Source organism: Dasypus novemcinctus, chromosome 11 (assembly GCF_030445035.2).
Source record: "Dasypus novemcinctus isolate mDasNov1 chromosome 11, mDasNov1.1.hap2, whole genome shotgun sequence".
NCBI lineage: Eukaryota > Metazoa > Chordata > Mammalia > Cingulata > Dasypodidae > Dasypus > Dasypus novemcinctus.
Window position 1 is genome coordinate 94,784,030 of NC_080683.1, and position 12,886 is coordinate 94,796,915.

General features: G+C 40.0%; 1 pseudogene; it reads left to right on the forward strand.

Moving 5' to 3' along the window:
• Positions 1-8,804: 8,804 nt before the first annotated feature.
• On the forward strand, positions 8,805-9,819 carry LOC101419160 (shieldin complex subunit 1-like; annotated as a pseudogene).
• The last annotated feature ends 3,067 nt before the right edge of the window (positions 9,820-12,886 follow it).

Here is a 12,886-nt window from a genome sequence, read left to right on the forward strand (position 1 = left end):
CTTGAGTTGATCTTTGTATAAGGTGTGAGATGGTAATCCTCTTTCATTCTTCTACATATGGCTATCCAGTTCTCCAGACACCATTTGTTGAATAGGCCACTCTCTCCCAGTTGAGAGGGTTTGGTGGCTTTATCGAATATTATGTGGTTGTATATGTGAGGTTCTATATCAGAGCTTTCAATTCGATTCCATTGGTCTATATGTCTCTCCTTATGCCAATACCATGCTGTTTTCACCACCGTAGCTTTATAGTATGTTTTGAAGTCAGGTAGTGTAATTCCTCCAATTTCGTTTTTCTTTTTCAGTATGTCTTTGGCTATTCGGGGTCTCTTTCCTTTCCAAATAAATTTCATAGTTAGTTTTTCTAGTTCCTTAAAGAAGGCTGCATTGATTTTTATTGGGATTGCATTGAATGTCACACTAGGTCTTTTTCAAGCTGGTGAACACTGACAAATTATTTCTCCTACAGCACTATAACCACACATTCCCAGACAATATAAATATACAGTTGAACTAACATTAATACACATCATTTTAACAATTACATAATAAAACAAATTATCAAGTATCCAAATATTAAGTTACACAGGTCTAAAGACATAAAATATTAGATATCTGCTGAATTCATTAGCAGAAGCCTACTTCTTTTTTTTTGCAAAAGGTTGGGAGGAGAAGGGAAAAAATCATACTTCAAACAAAAATAATAGCTGGTAAAAGATTTTCAACAGATATGGAAAAATTACACAATTTTCAGAAATTTTATGATTAAGAATTATTGTAGCTACCATAACAAAGCATCTCTACCTTTAAAATATATATACTAAAATAAAGAGTGCATTCTACATGTACTGCACAAGACAAAAGCAACATTTTACTATAAATATTTAATAGCCCCTCCTATTCATTTGTTAGGCCCTTCTGGTTAATTTGCATACCAAAGTGCAAATATTAAATTAATTGCAAGGCTTTTTTGTCTGGAGACATTAAAGACATATGTTTCTGAACAATGCAGATTTGCAAAATGTGGGTTTTCTCTAAAGTCACAAAATGAAATTTATTCATAGATATTTAATCAATGTAATTCTTGGTACAAATCCCAACAAGATTCAATGATAGTGCAAACCTGATGTATACTGGTAAGAATGTGGGTGATGTAAACATAAAGTGAACAAGTAAATAATCATAGAGGCATGTATTACTCAGGGTTCTCTAGGGAAACAGAATCAACAAGGGATATCTGTTGATAGTAAGAGATTTATGAGTCTCTCATGCAGCTGTGGGGATGCACAAGTCCAGGTTCTGCAGGCAGGCTGCAGCCAGGAGCTCCGATGAAAGTCCAGGGAAGATTCTTGACGAATTCTGGGAGGTGCTGGCTGTCCAAAGAAGAGCTGGGGAATTCTCTCAATGTTGGAATCACTTCCCCTTTTAAGGGATTCAACTGATTGGGTTAAGCGTCACTCACTGCTGAAGGCAATTTCCCTGACTGATATAATTATAACCAGCTATCTATGATTTACAACTCCAGTAAAGTCAATGGTGACTAAAGTCCATAAATGCCCTTGTATTACAGTTAGCTCAGTGCTTGCTTGACCAAACAACTGGGCACAATTACCTGGCTGAGTTGACACAATAGCCTCACCATCACAAGGCCCTACTTTTAATGTTTGAAATGACTGAAGGAATAAACCATATAAAGTCTAGAGTGTTCATAGTTCCTGGGATTTTAAGTTGCGGATAATACTAAAAATATACAAGTATTGTGCTGAGCATTTTGGTGCCTAATCTTTCAAAATTATTTTTATAAGATCTCGTCATGGGAATAGATTTAAAGAAGACTTATATCTCAATACTGAATGATTTCAGGAAAGGTCAATGTTTACAGATGATAAGCCCATTTAAAATGCTGACCACCAAGAATCTTTTGCTAAGTGTCCAAATAGGCTGATTGTGACCCACAGAGGTTACAATTCTGTCAAAGTTGTAGCATGGTAAAACTGCTTTTCAGCAGACTTCTTTAGCAACATGTTGGCTAATATGTTCAACAAATTAGATCTTCTCTTAACTTCCTCTTCCACAGCAATAACACCAGGCACTCCAATCTTACTGAATGCAACAGTTGTTCCTGTGATCATTGGTATCTTTGAAGCGCAGCCATATTTTAGGATGATACTTCTCTAAATTCAAAAGTTCCTTGCTGTTAAAAGTTCCATGCCACTTTTGTCTTATGAACTGTACTGCATCTTCATATTTCATTTCATTGTCAATCACTGCTAGGGTAACAAGACTGGAGTTCTCCCAGGGCAATTTTGTCTGGCCCTTAGATCTTCTCCAACTGTTCAGCAACTTCCCTTGTTCCATTTGGGCTTCCATCATCTATGATTATAATTTCACAATTGATTCCACTCTTGGAGAAGCTTTTCACCAGCAGCCACATGATGAGTGGCAGGTTTTCATGCTTGTTATATGTGGGCAAAAGCACCAAATACTTGTCCTGCCACTGGCTGTGCTCCTACCAAGAATTAAGAGGGGTACAACTGCCTTCCATGAAGACTATAATGGAACTGCAGTCAACTGGTTTTTGACAAGGGGGAAAAGATCACTCAATTGGGAAAAACAGTCTCTTCAACAAGTACTGCTAGGAAAAGTACATGTCCATATGCAAAAAAATGATGTGGACCCTTACCTCACACCATATATAAAAATAGGCTCAAAATGGATAAGACCTAAATATAAGAACCAGGACTATAAAACTCCCAAAAGAAAACATAGGGAAGCATCTTCATGGTTAGGCAATGGTTTCTTAGATTTTATACCCAAAGCACAAGCAACAACAACAAAAAATAGATAAATGGGACTTCATCAGAACAAAAAAAAAAACAAAACAAAATTTGTTCCTCAAAGGATTTTATCATGAAAGTAAAAAGACAACCTACACAATGGGAGAAAATATTTAGAGACCATATATCCAATAAAGGATTACTGTTGAGTATATTTAAACTTAATATGAAAAAAGACAACCCATTTTAAAAAGAGGAAAAGACTTGAACAGTCATTTCTCCAAAGAAGATACACAGATGGTCAGAAAGCACATGAAAATATGCTCAACACCATTAGTCATCAGGGACATGAAACTCAAAACCACAGTGAGATACCATTCACACCCATTAGAATGGCTGCTGTTAAAAAACATGGAAAATAGCAAGTGCTGGAGAGGATGCAGAGAAATAGAGACACTCATTCATTGCTGATGGGAATGTAAAATGGTGCTGCCTCTGTGGAAGATGACTTGGAAGTTCCACAGAAAACTAAGTATAGAACTACTATATGACCTGGTAATTCCATTCCCAGGTATGTACTCAAATGAATTGAAAGCAGGGGCTTAAACAGATATTGCACATCAATGTTAATAGAGGCATTATTCACAATTTTCAAAAAATGTTCAGAGCAGCATTATTCACAATATTCAAAAGAAGCAAACCAAATGTCCAACAAACAATGAAATGATAAGTAAAATTTGGTATATACATACAATGGAATATTATTCAACTCTAGGCAGGAATGAAGTATTAATACAAGTGACAACATGAATGAACCTTGAAGACATCATGATGAGTGAAATAAGCCAGACACAAAAGAACAAATATTGTATGACTCAATGATTTGTAACAATTAGAATAAACAAACTCAAAGAGTCAGAATCTAGAATATAGGTTACTATAGGATGGGGTGGGGATAGGGAATCAGAAGTCAAGGCTTCAAATGGAAAGTATTCCTATTTGTAATGATGGAAATGTTTTGATAATGGCTGCTGGTGATGGTAGCACAACATTGTGAATGCAATTAACAGCACTGAAATATATATCTGAATATAATTAAAAGGGGAAATGTTAGATTTTATACATGGGAACATAATAAAATTTTTAAAAAAAATCCATGGAGTTACATTATTTAAATAGTGAACCCTATGTTAAACCATGGGCTTCAATTAATCATACAAATACAAAAAAGTTCTATTATCAATTATTACAAATGTTCCACACCAAAGTAAGCTGTTGACAGTGGGGTGTTATATGGGAATCCTGTATTTTATGCAAGATTGTTCTGTAAGCCCACAACTTCTCTAATTAAAAAAATATATATACCAAAATAGATATAAAGATACTAAGAAGAACCATCATGTCTATTAGGAACCTTTAAGCTGAAAGTAAACTGACACTGGTTATCTAAAATAAAAAGGAAATTTGTTGAAGGGATATTGGGAGTTCAAATTGCTGGTAGGATGCTGGAGAACCAACTTGGAATATGAGTCAACAATAAGGCACTGCTGAAGGGAAGAAATGGGAAGTTTTTGGCAGAAACAGCTGCATCTGCTACCATGAATCATGCCTAACTGTCCCTATGTATGTCCATTATTAAAGATTGAAAATGCTGAGTGGGAGAGTTTGATTAACTGAGGCTTGGCCACATGAGCAAGTCCTGGCTCTTAGGAAAAGAGGAAAGGGAGAATCTGGCCATTTTGGCAACTATAATTGGAGGTACTTCCCTGTTTCCCATCAAGATTACACCATCATTCATTATCCCAAACAAGAAGGAAAGTTTGGAGGGTGGACAGCTATAGTAATGAAGACATCAGCTACATCTTTGAATTGTCCTGAAGAGGATTTCCCATTCCAAAAAGATTATTTTCACTCTGTGCTGGCAAAGCCTACACCTTTAGCTTTCTGGGCTTGGGCTCCTCTTTGGTCACTGCCATCTTTGCACTTCCCAGAATTAGCATAATTCTTAAGGGCCTAGGAATTTTGAAATGGTAAATGAGCATTGGCTTCAACTTTAAGTTACCAGCTGCATTAGCCCATAACAAGAGACAGTCTGTCCTTTGAAACTTTGAAGCCAGGCATTGACTTTTCTAGCTGGGAAAGTCAATGATGACATCTACTTCCAATAAATAGAAGGCTGCTTCATCTGCATTAAAAATCTGTTTGTAGCGTAGCCATCTTTATCAATTATCTTAGCTAGATCTTCTGGACAACTTGCTGAAGATTCTGCATCAGCACTTGCTGCTTCACCTTACACTTTGACATTATGGAGATGGCTTCTTTCTTTAAGCCTTATGAACCAACCTCTGCTAGCTTGAAACTTTTCTTCTGAAGCTTTCATACTTCTCTCAGCCTTCAAAGAATTGAAGAGAATTAGGGCCTTGCTCTGGATTTGGCTTCGGCTTAAGGGAATTTTGTGGCTGATTTGATTCTATCCAAACCACTAAAACTTTCTCCGTATCAGCAATAAGGCTATTTTGTTTTCTTACCATTTGTGTGTTCACTGGAACAGTACTTTTAATTGCTTTCAAGAATTTTTCCTTTGCATTCACAACTTGGCTAAATGTTTGTGCCTCTAGAGGGATAGTTTTCACTTACCTCAGCTTTCTACATACCTTCCTTAGTAAGCTTAATCATTTTTTGCTTTTGAGTTAAAAAAAAGAGTCATGTGACTGTTTTCTTCCCTTCAACACTTGCAGGGCATTGTAGGATTATTAATTGGCCTAATTTCAATATTGCTTTGTCTCAGGGAATAGGGAGGCTCAAGGAGTGGAAAAGAGAGAGGAAAGGCTGGTTGTTGGAGCACCCAGAACACACACATTTATTGATTAAGTTCACCATTTTATATGGATGTCTATGGTTTGCCCTAAAACAATTACAATAGTAACATCAAAGATCATTGATTACAGAGCACAATAGATATAATAATTTTTAAAAGTGTGCAATACTATGAGAATTACCAAAATGTGACACAGAGACATGAAGTGAGTACATGCTGTTGGAAAAAATGGCATTGAGAGACTTGCTCAAAACAGAGTTGCCATGTACCTTCAATTTGTAAAATAAAAAAAGAAGCAGTATCTGTGAAGTGCACTACTAAAGTGAAACAGAATAAGAGGTATGTCTATATTTTTCTAATGTAAGTTCACAAAGATATTTTTCTATGTTTTCTAATAGAAATTACATGATTTTACCCTTTAAAACTATCCATTTTAAATTAGTTTTTGTATTTTTAAAAATTAATTTCTGTGTACAGTGTAAGGTAGGAGTTGAAGTCCCTTTTTAAATATATATATATATATATATATATATATATATATATGAATAGTCAGTTGTCCCAGCACTATATTTTTTTAAGATACTGAAGATTTTCTTTTAAAAAATTCCTCTCCCTCTCCCAGGGGGTTCTTTTGTCTGTCTGCTCACCTTCTCCAGGAGGCACAAGGAATTGAATATAGGTCCCTACATGGTGAGTGAGTGCCCAAAGGCTTGAGTCATATTTGCTTCTTGTGGGCTGTGGCGTCTGCTGGCTTGTAGCGTCTGCTTGTGCTCATTGCAGTGTGCATGGCATGTAGCTCATTGCAGCAGGTGAAGTGTCTGCTTGTCTTCTTTAGGAGGCATTGGGATCCAAGCCTGGGAATTCCCATGAGGTAGGCAGGTGCCCAACAGGTTGGGTCACATTTACCTCCCCTATTTTTTTTTAAAGTTATTTTTCCCTACCATATTACCTTGGCACATGGTCAAATTTAATTGGCTATATATGCATGTGGATTTCTTTGTTCTGTTTCATTGATCTATTCTTCTATCCTATGCAAATGTCAACTGTCTTGATTGACTCACTTTATAGAATGTCTTAAATCATATAGTATAAATCCTCCAACTTTGCTCTCCTTTATGAAGTTTGTTTTTCCTATTCTAGATCCTTTGAATGCTCATTTAAATTTTAGATTCAGCTTTTTAAAACTTTGAAATAAATTTTTTTTGGAACACAACCACACCCATTAGTTTGCATGTTGTTTCTGCTGCTTCGGCTCTACAGACTAGAAGACTAGCTGTGACAAAGACCATGTGGCCAGTAATGTCTAAAATATTTACTATCTGATACTTTATAGAAATGTTTAGTGATCCCTGATCTAGATGGTTAATTTGGATGATGCCAGGCATTTGGCAAGAACAAGTCAGGGAAGGTCCCTAGGTCTGGAGAAATAGGATAAATTAGTAAGGCAGGAAGTTAGGCAACAGCTAACAAGCTGAAGACCCAACTAATGGAACCGGTGTGCGACATGTACAAGTGGACTCTGAAATAAAACAGAAACCAGTTATCAAGACACAGACACAGAGAAAAGCAGCAAGTTTGCCTAGATGCCAAGGCACCTGGAATATGAATTGCTCCTGGAATTTCTCCTAAGACATATACAAGATAGAGTTGGGGAATAGAAGAGTATTGGGACAGAGATCAGGTGGGTCATTACCAAAGATGCAGATATGAGAATATAATAGCACCTGAAAGGGTATGAGAGTACAAAAATGAACACTCAGGTCAGTAAGGAATTGTATATAGAGAATAAAATAGAAAGGGAAAAAACCCAGAATGGATAGAGGGACATTTAAAAGAAACCAAGGGGGAGTGGATGTGGCTCAAGCCAATGAGCACCTGCCTCCCACATGGGAGGTCCCAGATTCAGTTCCTGGTGCCTCCTGAAAAAACAAAAACAAACAAGCAAAACCAATGAAAAAAACCAACTCAGGGAAGCCAATGTGGCTCAGTGGTTGAGTACAGGCTTTCTACATATGAGGTCCCAGGTTCAATCCCTGGTCTCTGGTACCTCAAAAACAAACAAACAAACATAAACCAAGGTAGACTGTTCTCTAAGTATCTGTGATAGGTACTATAAAATAAATGGGAGCACAAGGCACTCCCTGACCTCAAAAAGTGTACATGGAAGTCAGAAAATACGATCACCCTGGAATGTAAACCTGCAGTTTTAAAAGTATGTATTCTGACTTGGGCATTCCTGGGAGGGACAACTAATTCCTGTTTGACAGGTTAGAGAAGGTTTCCTGGAAGAAGAATTTTTAAAAGTTGGACCTGAAGGATAAGAAAGACCAAAGAAGAGAAAAATGTTCTTAAAGGAGGAAACTCTATGGGAAAAAGCACAGAGGTGATAGCAAGCATATATTATTTAAGTGTGGGAGAAAAGGTGGTGCTTACTGGGACATGGAGACTGATGATTGCAAGCAGATAGTTTATTGGGAAGTTCTCCCAATGGAGGGGGTCTGAAGAATAGACTTTAGCCCCCTTGTCAGCATGGCGGGGGTCTGAAGATAGACTTTAGCCTGCCCCTGGAAGGTGCAGATGTGAATTTATATAGTACATTCCCAGAGGGGGGATGATAATCAGCGGGAGGGGTCAGGGGTCTGAGTGAGGTGCAGGGGCCGAAAGGAAGCCCTAGAGGTGGCTATTTCTCCTTGTATGGCTAGAGGGTAGTGAGTTAGGGAGTTAGGTTTTCTTGGAATGCTGCAGGAGCAGATGTGCTTTGATCTGGAGGGGGTGAAGGTCTCTATCTCACTTTATTCCCATTTCCATGTGGTTTCTTTGTTCAACATTTAGGGGAAGTGCTGTGCTTTTAGGCAAGTAGGCTTGGGGAGGGGCTTGTCTTTCCTCAGTGCATGTCAGGGGGAACTAAGACACAGCTTGCTAATTATTGCAAACCTGTGAGGGAGAACCTCTAACATTAAGGACATGAAGATGTCACTATAACATTTCCATGAGGCACATACATCAATAAATCTCCTCCAGCAACTGCCCAAATATTGTTCCACACCACAAATACTTTTCAAAAGAGAAAGTTCATTGGATGCAGCACTGGGCAGCTGTCTTCCACGGCCTTTGATTGCTAGGAGCAAACATGGTTCCCATGGATTCCTTCCTTCCTTCCTCCCTTGCTCTCTTTCTCTCTGTCTAACCTAACTCTTCACAAAACAAAGATGGCACTTTCACCTCTGGCACTGGGCTCCTGCCTTTGTGGGTCGGACGATGGGGCCCTGGAAGCCACTCCACATAGCCAGTCAGAGGAGAGCAGTGCTTTGGTTCTACCCTAGGTTTATGACATAAGAGATTATGTGCTGCAGAAAACCAACCAGGAGGATGACTGTTAGGCTTTTGGTTCTGTAGACAGTCCTTCCTTTTCCTTGCTCTTCAGATGTGGATCCAGACACCTGTAACCCAAATATGGGGAGGGGGTGGGGAGGGTCTTTGGCTACTGAGAACTTCTGGCTTGACCCTTCTGTGAAAGGCCAACCTTAGTCAAAGAAGAGGATGATGGACTTTGGAAATCACTGGATGGATTGAACGAAGTGTTTGGCCATCCACAGCTGGCCTCTGGAAATCCCCTCTCCACATCTGTCTGCCAGTGCCTGTCTCAGGAAATCACTGAACTGAGGGGCCGGGAGAGCCAAACCTGTCCTCTGCTTTTGAGGTCATCCTCAACCGTGATGGCTGCTCTGTCTTAGAGGCATTCCAGGGACTTCAGCCTCTACCCACCCCAGGGAAGGAAGAGCTTCTCCCCGGAATGAAAAGCCAATCCCGGGACTTTCAAAAGATATTACTCATTTCCCCTTGCAGCAGAATATGATGAAAAACCCATCGCTGGGGAGCTGTGTGTGGCCAGTGGAGAGAGCAGGCAGGATTGGAGGTGTAGCTCTAGGGCCCTGTTGGGACCCCCAGATCTCTATCCACCTTTCAGCTTCTGTGTGCTCCTCAGATACCACCGACACCTGGGAAAGGCACCGGTGGTGGTTCAGCCCACAGGGAGAGGCAGCAGTGAATGGGAGTTTTACGGCCAGGGTTCTCCCCATCTCCCACCTTGGCTTGAGGCCAGTGACTGACTGGTTTGGGGGTCCAAAGGCCCAGCTTCCTGCCCTCAAGGAAGGACATGCCCTGAGGAGTAATGTGCACTCCAGAGCTGCCCTCAGGATCAGCCCAGGTTGGGGCTTCCCGTGAAGTGCGCCCTTGCTCAGCTTCTTCCCTTTCCCTGTCCTCCACCACCCTTATTGGTGCCTCCTAGGGAGCCTTTCCTTAAGAATCTCTTTTGAAAAAAAAAGAAAATATGTATTCCAAGATGCCTTCCTGGACCCACTAAATCTGAGTCTCTGCATTTGGGGTTTGGGCATTTGTCATTTTCAAAGCCCATGCAGGCAATTCTGATACTTACTCTGGGGTTGAGAACCACTTGGTTATAGTTACGGTTTAGACCCAAGGGGAGGATAAAGAAAAGGTGCTGGGGATAAAGAAAAAGTGGAAGAAATGTCTTATCAGCAAAAGAGGGTACTGAAGGTCTCATCACCTGCAAGGGCTCCCCAGTCCTGTGCTCCTGTGGTTCCCAGTCCAGAAACAGTTTGGCTTGTGCAAAGCCCTCTCCTGTCCCCATGAAGCCCTTCATTTGCTCTACTGGTGTGTTGGGTCCAGTCTGCCCTCATCTTTTTTCCTTCTGTTCTTGGGAATTCTTTCCCCCAAGCAATGGTAGTTGGTATGCTCTCCTCTTACTTGGTCTAAAAATTTTCTTCCTCTCCTGTGTACCAGGCTGGAAACTGTGCAAAAGATGGACGTCAAGGAATGAAGACTTCTCTTACCATGAAACTTTTTAAACTAGATGAAATAAGAGCCATTTTTAGATTACATAATCTTGTGGCTACTCATGGCTTGTTGTTTTAAATCCCATTCCCAAAAAAGAGTTGCAGCATCAGCAGATTTCAGTGAAGTACTTACTAAACACATTGGCTTGGATGAAGGCAGATTCATTTCTTAATGATCTTTTTCTGACTGAAAATAGCAAGTCTTGAATATACTAGTCTTTGTACAGAGAATATTAATGTTTTCTTTCTTTTTCTCAGTGATATATTAAAACAGATTTGACACATCAGTCAACTGAAACAAAATTCTGAGGTCACCTTTGCTGCTAGCTCTTGTTATTTAACATGTCAGATACTCATTTAAAATTCCCACAGCCTATTTTCTCAGTGGTTCCAATGAAAAAGATCCAGAATGTAACCATTTGGATCCTTCCAGCTTCTTTTTAAAGAAGATATCATCTCCTGTTAAAGACTACACTTCAAATAAATATTCATGCCCCAATCCATATTTAAAAAGTCCCAATTTTGTAGATAAGCATGATATTCATTGTTTTTGGTATTTCTGGAAGGAAGACTTTTCTTCTTTGTTGCAAACTTACATCAAGGGTAGAGTCTGATACCCATTGTCTTCATATTTACTGCTTTTTTTTTTCATGGTTAGACAGATGATTTAAGGGCAATTTGCTGAGAGAAATCACATTTGTATTATGTATGCTATATGAAATAAGAAGAACTGAATTCGTCCATCAAAGTACAGAAATGGATTAGACACATATGCCCCCTACTTTATAGGAGAAAAAAAACTTCCTTTGGCTTCTCCTGAGAATATCCAGGTATGGGGTTTTTGGGATGAAGAGTGCATTGTACTTCTGAGTTACCAGTTGATGTTTCTCCTATCCACACTGTACATCTTCATGCAACAGATCCTGTTTCTTCCTTTGCAGTGGTTGCTAGGATGCTCAGAACCAAATTAGTGTTCTATTTCTAGCAAGTGGACAAGGCTTCCCTGCAAGAATATTATTATCAACTCTGCCTTTAAACTATATTTTTAGCCTTGTCTTTCATTAACCCCAATTTCTTCACTCACCTTTATTTTTTAATAAGTTTAACTGGACATACTTAGGTTGTACTAAAAAAGTAGACTTTCCCTCTGCTTACATTAAATGGAAAAGTAGCAAAACTGAGGGTGTGGTGGGGGTATCACCCAGCATTTGGCAGCTTGAAGAGTCAATCCCATCAACAAGAATAACCCACGTCTCACTGGCTCTCGTCCTTGTGGTTCTTCTCTCCACTGGGCTCTAACACCTGCCTGCCTGATGATAGAAGATTGCTCTCTCTCTCTCCTCCCTCCCTGTGCACCTGAGCACAAGCTTCTCTAGGCTGATGTTCTCCACCCAGTCTCTCTCCCTATTCAAAGCAAGTCATGCAAATAGATGTCACAGGCTTGCAGAAGCACGGCTTCATTAAAATTCCTGAAATCCCTCTAGCTTAACCCAGACCCACACTACCATTCTATCCAACCTGGTAAGCGGGAAATATACCAATGAACACAGGGGAGCAGCCAGACTAGGTGTATTTTTGCTTCTTTCCGGCCCCAGGGCCATGTTCCCACTTGAGGAACCCCTGAAGCACTCCCATGCTTTCTCTGTTTTTCCATTACCCAGGGTCATAGCATCTCCACCAAGGCACACCCAGGTTGGCAATGCCCTCTCTTGGTCTCCGTGATTGGTGAACTTCCTGCCTTCGCTGCACATGCAATTTGTGGGATGTGGATGGAAATAGCTCAATTAATTTCCAGACACTCGGACCGATGTGTGCTTCTCGAAAAAGCTAGAGTGTGCCGAAAATTCACTGGGAGACATGCAGAGGTCCTCTGCTTTTCACAGGTCAAAAGAAAAGAGCATTAGTTAGGGCCTTTATTCTCCTCTTTTTCTTTGAGCCCTCCGAGTTAGGTGACCAAAATGTTGTTTCATATTTTTTTCCCCATTCACGAGTTATTCCCTTCAGCTATTTGATTCAAATTAGTTCAATTAAATGAATTACATGTAACTATATGTAAGGCAGAGGTATAAACTATAAAACAAACAAGACATTGCTCCTACCCATAGGAAATTTGAGAAGTGTACCTTTGTTCTCGCCTCTGACTGCACAGAAAAATCACTTGGGGAGGTCTCAAAAACGCTGATGTCAGAGCCCCATCCCGGGATTCTTAATTAAGTGACTCTCCTGGGGTCCAGGAGATTTAAAACGGTGTTTCTAACGTAGTCAGGGTTGAGGACCACTGGGGCAGGGGCATGGGTTTATACACAAAATAGTGTTAGAAGACAGGTACCAAGAGCTAAGATAAGGTCCCGATTTGCCCGGCCGGCTCATAACCACCTGCCAGGCCCACTGAGTGGTGGGCTAGTTGCCTCACCTCTTTTCTCTCCTAACTCCCG